This window comes from Hippocampus comes, unplaced genomic scaffold, assembly GCF_001891065.2.
Source record: "Hippocampus comes isolate QL1 unplaced genomic scaffold, H_comes_QL1_v1.1 scaffold9, whole genome shotgun sequence".
In the NCBI taxonomy this organism is placed as follows: domain Eukaryota; kingdom Metazoa; phylum Chordata; class Actinopteri; order Syngnathiformes; family Syngnathidae; genus Hippocampus; species Hippocampus comes.
The window spans coordinates 4,242,213-4,250,400 of record NW_017805275.1 but is presented as its reverse complement, the minus strand read 5'-3'; the positions used below and the strand labels follow the sequence as shown (position 1 = coordinate 4,250,400).

Here is an 8,188-nt window from a genome sequence, read left to right as displayed (position 1 = left end):
GCAAAAAAAAAAAAAAACAACAACAAACAAAACTGACACCATCTATTCAAAACACAAATTATAAATATTGCGTGAATCAATTACAATGGCGCAATTCTTCATTTGCTTTGGGTTAGGTACTGTATGTCCTTTTCAGGTGTTTCTTCCAGAACATTTGGCAAGGGCTTAAAAGTGAAAGGGAGGAGTTGAGAATGTATTTGGAGGCTTTGTGCAAACAGGAGCATGGGTCGTGTGTGAGAATTTTAAGTGATCTGAGTGCAGGGATGGTGAACTGGAGCGCACAATTGAAAGTTGTAAGACCAGTGTTGACCACAGGATGGCAGACATCACTCAACAACACCTCCAACACAACGGCTGGAGTTGTGAAGAAGAGCTTGTCATGGAAGTCACGACATTGAACTGAAATACTGTATATACAAACAGTGATTTATGTTTTTCTACAGTGTTGAACGTTTGCTAAAAGTGCATGAAGAGTTAGTAAATATGTGTCCTCCAAAAACATGGAGATAGTCAATGCTTGATAGTTTTCCAAATGTGTATGGCGGCTTAATTGGACAAGCATCCGCCTAAATTACTGCCCTTCACCTGCACTGTGCGCACAGGTGAATGAGTCACTGTATTATTTTGTTCATTTGAGGATTTGATTTGACATGCGGGGAAACATGGAATATTAAAATCTTTGAGTACATTGATTTTTGTGAAAACATGCACAAAATGACTTCTGCCATTTCATGTTGTGTAGTTCAGCAGTTCGGAGCCATCTTTGAATGGGAATTTTTATGCAAGAGAGCCCTTGGTAGGAGGTGGGAGAGGAAGGAGAGAAAGCACAATTTCTTGTTATTTTGGGTAGTTGAGCATTGGATTTTTTCTGTGTGAAATCGAAATTAAAATACTAATTAAGATATTGTACATTGGCCCATTAACACATATATGCACACATTTTGTCACTATCAAAAATTGTATTTTTGTCCTGAATCTGGTTAGGAAGTGTGCAGTTCTATGTACTCCACACCCCTAGTTGCGCTGATGAAATATGGTGGTGCCCTTTGACATCTAAGTTGCCCATCCCTACCTTATTGAATCACCTTAGTGTGAATTGCAAACATTCTGAAGTCCTTCACCCTCATTTAACCTGAATTCATGTCGTTAAAAACACATCACAATGCTCAATCTGGCAAGATCACTGTGAGTGATTCCCCACATCCATCTTCTTATCGCGTGTATTTAAACATGATTCAGGAAGAAGGTAGCAAAAGAAATTGCGCATTATAAGTAAAATTAAGCAGCTTTATTTCACCAAGTAGAGTAGTGGTGAAGGCCAGATGAAAGAAATTATAATCAAACCACTAAAGGTTTTAACATTTTTCACACCAAATGTGCGTAACCGACAACAGCAAGAACCAGACACTCTTCTAAGTTGCAGTAGCGCTGCTGGCAGTGTCAGGATGACACTGGAGGAGGATAAGTACAGCTGAAGTGGGGAATGACACGAGTGGTGCTTTTCATCATGAAGATGCGAGTATTAAAGTAGTTGAAACGTAAATTACATTAAATGATTAATGCTCTTATCAATTACAGCAAAAGTGGTGCTGATTCACTTGTTGATCAAAAGCGTCAATCCGTGAACGAATGAACAAATGAATAAAGTGTAAACATTTTCCATGTTAAGAAAACTCTTTCCACCCAAAATCTCAAGTCAAGGTGCTGTGATAGTCAGTTTAACTAACTTTTTAAACTTTCTGACTATCTGTATATCGATCGATCAATCTATCACATGCGGAAAGATTAATAATGAAAGCTGTGGAATGGTAATGACTGATATGAAATGAGACTGATGGATATTGAATAATATGGAATCAACTCTGCACTCTTGATATTGGTGAAAAATGTGAAATGATCTGAAATGACATTGAAAGATATGAGATGATGTGGAATGGCGTTGGATATATTGAATGATATGGGAAGGATGTGGAATGATGGGTGCAAAATGTGCAATATCTAGCTGAAAATATGAAATCATAGTGAAAGCTATGGAATGATGCGGAACGGTATCAAAAGTTATTGAATGATACAGAATGGTGTGGAATTATATTGTTTAAAATGTGCGATATACTGATGGAAAATGTTGAATTTCTGGTATGTAACAATATCTGCAGAGTTGAAAATGGTTTCCAAGGTGAATTAAATGAGCTGAACATTTAGAATTTTGAAGTGAATGTGTTGCGTTGAATGCGCCATAGAGATTGAACGGTGAATCTTTGGGTAATTTTTGGAATGAGAACAAAAGTAATACCCGGGATGGTGTGAATTTTTGGAATATTTTGAACTCGAAAGATGTGGATCAGATGAATTATGTGGGATGAGATGCACATAATAAATGAGTGGGCAGAATGATAAGAAAGAACGGGAATAATTCTAATCATCATATCACAATTATGATAATAATTGGAATCAGACAGTCGGCGCACATAGTTGGAAGGCATCAAACTGCTCTGCTCTTCTCCATGTATGATGCGTGTGCCCTTGGTTACCTAGTAACTCTCTTCTCCGACTCCAATTGGCGCGCTGGAGAAGGCGGCGGGGTCGCGCCGCGCGTTCTCGCCAGGCTCGCGTTGAGCCTCGAGTTGAGGCGAAAGAGCATCCACTCCAGAGGTAGGCGGACTCGGAAGGGGGAGCTTTCCCGCTGAAGAAGAAGATAAAAAAAACTGGTACCGGAGGCACCTTTTTGGAAATGACAACGGAATGAGACTTGCTGCACTGGAGGCTTCATTCTCAAAGAAATTTAAAAAAAGAGGCCATTTGGGGGGATTTGGAGTATACCCACGTAATTTGTTTTCTTTATTGTAAAGACAGACGCACGGTTATGGGGAGACGTACATCTGGATTGTGCAGGTGAGACGTTTCATGACACTCAATAAGAAGCGGCGTGTGCACTGTGTGGGAGGAAAGTGATGTTGCAACGCTCTGTGCATTTTACTTCCCAAACCCATTCTTGGGTTGAAACGCGCTGCCCCAACGTAGAATGCATGCGGTCCTTTTTTTTTTCCTTTTTCTTTTTTTTTTTTTACCCCCATGCACTAATTGACGGGCATACGACGCGTTTTGGCAACCGCCAAGTAGTGCTGCCTGTCGGTATCTATGCATGCTTTGTATTAATTGTTCCCATTGCGAACACTTGTTACTTTTAAAAAGACAATGCGTGTGCGTGATGGAGGAGTGACGCACGAGCTCCCACTCTTAAAAAAAATGCAGTCACATGAGAGAAGCACAGAAGTTAAAATACGCGGTATCGGGCTAAAATCATCTGGGTCGGGAGTGTCATTTTCCACGAAGCAATCACTTTTTAGAGCTAATACTGAAAATATTAATCAGCTTTAAAATTGAACGTTCGAGCTTCCTGTTACTTTGATGATACATAAATACCCTGCTCAATTCAAATGCCGATTTAAATGCTTGTGGGATCTGATTCTAGAGATCATCTGCCCTTGTGAGCTGAGATTATTTATCGATGTATTATTTCCATGCTCATCACTGGAGTCAAATGGATTGAATTAATCACATTTTTTTGCAATTCTGAAGTTCAAAAAAAAAAAAAAGGACAAAGAGACAGGTGCATGTTGCTGAGAATAGACTAGAAGAAGAAGCCGCTGCAAGTTTAAAGGCAGTGGGATGCTGCAGGCTGCATATGTCTGTCCACTTTCTTACTCCCAGAGAAGCCTGGACACAACAAGCTCAGTATGCAGAATAATGTAGCTGTGAGTAATGGGTCCCAAACCGGAAATAAGCGAGTGAAAATGTCAAATGCTCTTTGTCATAGTGATTTAGTTGAATGAGCAAAACATTAGCAAGTGATCCAGCCTATTCTATTACACCCTACATGGCTTTTGACCCATTTCCTTTGATACAATCAATCAATCAATCAATCAAGCAAGCAATCAACCAATCAATACAAAGTTACTGAAAGCGTCATACTGCATTCTGTAACCATTGTTTTAACAACATAAAATGCATAACAATAAAACATCTAAAAACAAATATTTAGAGAAAGAAAGGGCTACCTAAATCGCTGGACATTAACTACATTAACATATTTAAAGATTACACACACACACACACACACACACAAAAAGGATGTCTGCTAGTCATTAGGCCCTTATTGACGACTCACTTAGTAAAATAAATTTGTCACAATAAGTTCTGATGTTCTATGGTTTTTATCATCATCTCTCGTTATCACTGCTTCACCGTTGTGGTGGCATCACAAATACAAACACACAAAGAAAAGGACAAGCACAGTTAATGGTTCTGTTTCTCATGAGATGGTGTTGGACTTTGTAGATCATGATCGGGATGACATTTTCTGTTCATTCGTATTTAGTGATGGCTGGCTACCGAAACCGGGTATGGGTATCGGGGCCAATAACGGACTTATTTGAAGGTATCGGGTATGCATAGAGGCTGCCGATACCAACAAATGACACTTGAGGGGAAAAAATACGGACATCGATTAAGTCCTCTTTGGCAGTCGGTGGCACGAGACTGCGACAGTTCGACACATTGGGGAACCATCAAGTTGCGTCAGAGAGAGGTCTTTGTTCACAATATGTTGCATTGTGTGAAATGAAATTATATGGATCAAAAGTACCTGAGGTTTCAGAACTGTGGTATCGGTCTGAAAAAAAATAGTGGCATTGAACATCCCTCTTCATATTGTCTGAATGTTTTTTGTATCAGGATTAGTCAGATGCTTGTGACCTCCCCCTGGTCGTTGTGTCTCAGTGGTGGTCTGAAATCGAGCTTTTTTTTTTTTTTTTTGCAGTCCCCATTTTGCGCCTCACTTTTACATTCTTTGACTTTGACTCTTGCATTGTCAAAAATCACATAAGCTTCATTGACTGCAAACAAGGCAATCTCTGTTGAAGCTGTCGCCCAATAAATGCCTGCAACAGAGTGCGCCGATTGTGTTCATTTTCCAGACAAATTGTCCTCCAGCGGACTGGAAGGGCCGCGCCATCAAGAAGCAGCCGACGTGTGATCCTTAACAGGCACACGGGGTAGCCCGCTCATGAGCCCTCGAACACGTTTCGCAGTGCAGTTCAAAGTGCGCCACTAGTTTACGTGAGTCTCCCCAAGGAAAAAACCCAATCAGCCTCAGTGTGCTGCCAAGGTCAGCTGGGTCAGCTCGTTCTGACTCGAGCAGTTTGTCTCGGCCTGATGTGACATGACTGAGTCACTATTTTCACTTTCAACGTATTATTGCCCCCCAATCCACTTGTCTGGGAAGGACGATTGTGTGCACGTTGTGTGTATGCTGTAGTGCAGATCTGAAAGTGAGACAGCAGGGGGGGCAGGGTTGCAAGGTTATTTGTGTTTTCCAATATTCTTCATTCTGTTTGACATGTTGTCTTGAAGATGCAGAGGAGGAAATGAATAATTTCCCAAATGCATACTTCTGACCGGAAATATGTCCCACTGATGTTCGTCTTCGACCTATGCAGAAGACATTCTTTTGGCAGCGCTTTTCCCTGCTTTAGTTACACTGCATAAAATATAACTTAACGTAAAATGAAAAATTACACTCACCTCCAAAGGTATTCGAAGGCCTTTAATTTAAATTTTCCTTTCAACTGAAAACGTTTGACGTTGAAATACTGCTCAAAAAAATAAAGGGAACGCTTAAACAACACAATGGTAGTGATCCCTGTGTATATTTTTGAGCAGTTTAAAATATCAGACAAGCTTTTAATTTTTGGTGTTTACATCTGCACCTCATACAAAATGTGGATATATTATTCTTAACAAAACACCAGGTTTATAAATGAGCAAAAACAATGGAACAGATACAAAATACAATATTGTGGAACTTTGAGTTATAAAGCTCCCTTTTTAGAACAATTCGAGCTACGCAAAGTTTCCCGAGGAAAAAAATGGTGTCTGTATAAGTACTATGTTCCATTTATTTGGCATGGCTGAGTTGTTAGATCGATGTTGTGTTTTTTCTCGCGCTGCGTCGTCATCAATGGCAACGTGCATAACGCATTGTTGGAAACTGAAAACTACTTGTATCTTTTTGTTGCTGCCATCAGTGGTGATGAGTGAACCTGTTCTAGAAGAAGCCATGCAAGTACAAGCCGAAACATTCTTCTCCTTCCACTAAGTTTCAAGATATCTGCTGCGTTTTTAGGACCATGAGCAATCTTCTGGTCTTTTTGGACATTTTCAGCCTTGCTTTATGAGTGGGTCGAAACGTCAGGTTTTGTTGCTGTTGTTCATGAGGTCTTCTGCAAACACTTGATTGTAAAACTGTCACCCCTGCCCTCTGGAGGTTGTTGACAATTGTTTTGGGTCTTCTTTACAGCTCTCACAATATTTCTGTAATCAAGAACTGTTGTTTTCTATTACCTGCCCTCGCAGCATCTCTCACTACAAGTGGTTTCTTTCTTCAGCAAATTCCAAATGATTATTTTGGCTGAAAGCAATGTTTGGACAATGGCTGTGATTGATTTCCCATCTCTCAGCTTCACATTTTGCTTGGGGTTTTTTTTTCTTGTATACACAGCTTTGTGGTTTTCATATCGGTGGTTTTCATCTATCTCATATAAAAGTAAATGCTCAACCTCTAAACTCTAAATCTCTAACCAGAGACACTGAGCCTAATTTTACGTCACTGATGTATGACGCAGTCCACTTACCATCGAGCCACAGACAATTCAAAATAAATGCCATCATGTTTTCTAGTTTAGCTGATTTAAGGTTTGCATTTTATTACTCAATAGTGGACTAGTGGAATCTATTAATCGGTCCAGAATAGCCTACATCTACATTGCGATGCTTGTACAAATGCAGTCACTTTTCCTCCCCAAATAGATTTTCGTGATGTACCTCTCATGGCATTGTTGTATCATCGATGAATGAAATGGGAAGCAGCAGAAGACACTTTTTTTTTTTTTTTTTTGGTCCTAACAAAATGGTTTTGGAATAAAAAGATTCCTCACAACTGCCCCACATCGGGTATTTAACAGAGATTTCACATTGTTCTAGGCCCAAAAACATCTCCCCTGACTCGCAGGTTTGCCTGCCAACGACCGGCGTCTGCTTAGTCAATATTCTTTTGGACATCGCCTGCTGTACATCTAACTACGAAACAGATGTCACGCAGGATGTCGGCACTTGCTGTTGGACAGAAATGATCATATATTTACAATTTACACTCAGCCCCCGCCCAAAAAGTGTCAGGGGTATGTATTGCTGAGTTAAGATTAGGGCTGTAGTAAGATATGAACTGCCACTGAGGAGCTATTTTTGATTGTTTTTCCTTTCTGAGATGTAAAAAATGCATCACATCCTCTTTATGTGATGCGGCAAGATGTGGTGCTGAAAGACAAACATGACAGCAGCAGAAGGAAAGCCTTTACTCATTCTTAAACTGGCACACTGCATAGTTTTTAATCATGTGACCCTTTTTTTTTTAATAATATGACATATAGGAATACATCTGATCTTAAAATCCGAAAAAGTCTTGTGACATAACTCTTGAACAATTATTTAGTCGTTGAGCTAGACCTCATGAATCACAAATCATCCTCACACCAAAACATTTGGACATTTCTGTTTTCACAGAGGGCGGCACAGTGGTCGACTTGTTAGCACGTCAACCTCACTGTGCAGAGCTGCAGGGTTTGATTCCGACTCCGGCATTCGTGTGTAGGGTTTGAGTGTTCGCCCTGTACCCGTGTGGGTTTTATCGGCGTACTCCAGTTTCCTCCCACATTCCAGAAGCAAGCATGGCAGGTTAATGGAACACTCAAAATCACAGGTGTCAAAGTCAAGGCCCTGATGACAGATCCGGCCCACCACATCATTTTACTTCCATGATGCTTGCTTACATCTGTTCCGAAATCTCAAATTGTCATATGTTATAAATAACGGTGACATTTTGCAATACTTTTGTGACCTGGTTTACACTCTCTGTAATAATCGAACAAACTACAAACGAATAGTTGACTGGTTTCAAAACTAGTAACTGTCTTTTCTTTTTCTGTGTAGAAGTAACAATACGATGTGGCCTGTGACAAAAATGAGTTTGACACCCCTGCTCTAAATTTTCCCAAGGTGTGAGTGTGAATAGTTGTTTGTCTCAGTGTGCCCACCGACTGCCCGAAGACAGCTGGCATCGGCTCCAGCATGC

The 8,188-nt window shown here is 40.3% G+C and overlaps 1 protein-coding gene across 2 annotated transcripts in view; it reads left to right on the top strand.

The window, feature by feature from the left end:
- Positions 1–2,566: 2,566 nt before the first annotated feature.
- nlgn3a (neuroligin 3a) overlaps positions 2,567–8,188 on the top strand; it is a 189,002-nt gene continuing 183,380 nt past the window's right edge. The window contains exon 1 of one of the 2 annotated variants that reach the window (XM_019870047.1): positions 2,567–2,892. The gene's annotated coding sequence lies outside the window, so the exon portion shown is untranslated. The remainder of the gene's footprint in view (positions 2,893–8,188) is intronic. The other variant, XM_019870048.1, reaches the window with a different exon arrangement.